Raw genomic sequence first — 855 nt, forward strand, 5'->3', positions numbered from 1 at the left:
GAATCCATCATAAAGGAATATTGCTTCTTACTTATCACCGGAAATCCTGTAAGCACAGTAGAAGTCTTCCACAGGATTGAGCCGACAACCCAAGGTCTTTCTCAATGGGAAAGAAAAGGCTAGAGGAAGAAAGCAAGATTCAACATGCCCTAATTAAACTAATATGTTCTTTTATATATATACACGGTCCAACCTATGATGATTATTCACCATAAAGCTCATCCATCATTAACAACTTATTAATATTAATAAATCAAATTATTGAATCTAAGTATTGAATCTAATAACTTTCTCGGTCTTTTGGCTAAGATCAAATGTAGTATCTGTTCTTATCAGTTTAATTAAATGGATATAGATTCAATACTTATTTGCCACAATAAGTATTGAATCTATTTCCATTTAATTTAAATTCCTTTATATATAATTAAGGATTAGATCTCTTGATTAGGATTTATTTTTTTAATGACAATTAGTGTGGTATAAGTCTACCTTTGGAGATTAAGCCCATCCACTTAATTGGATTTAGTCCTTAATCCTACACTACTGCTGCTGCGCATTTTGCAACGGCAGGAGCTGCTTCTCCATGCACACTCGTATTTCAGAGTCAAACATGTCCTCCACACTGTACTTGAATTTGTAGCTCAGATCCAGCAACTTCTTTGAAGAAAAATGCACCCTCCCAATCTTCTCGTTGATCCCTTCAAACCTACAAAATGGTCGACGTCGATCATCTATGAGTTTATTTTAACTGTTTATTTTTTCTTAAATTATTTCTTTTGATCCAAGATAGATCGTACTTTTGGGGGATGATGTACTGAGGGAATCTCTCCCTGAACATCTTCTCCAGCTCGTAGA

General features: G+C 34.5%; 1 pseudogene; it reads left to right on the forward strand.

Moving 5' to 3' along the window:
• The first annotated feature begins 283 nt into the window (after positions 1-283).
• LOC122018179 lies at positions 284-393 on the forward strand (annotated as a pseudogene).
• Positions 394-855: the final 462 nt, after the last annotated feature.

Source organism: Zingiber officinale, chromosome 8B (assembly GCF_018446385.1).
Source record: "Zingiber officinale cultivar Zhangliang chromosome 8B, Zo_v1.1, whole genome shotgun sequence".
NCBI classification, from domain to species: Eukaryota; Viridiplantae; Streptophyta; class Magnoliopsida; order Zingiberales; family Zingiberaceae; genus Zingiber; species Zingiber officinale.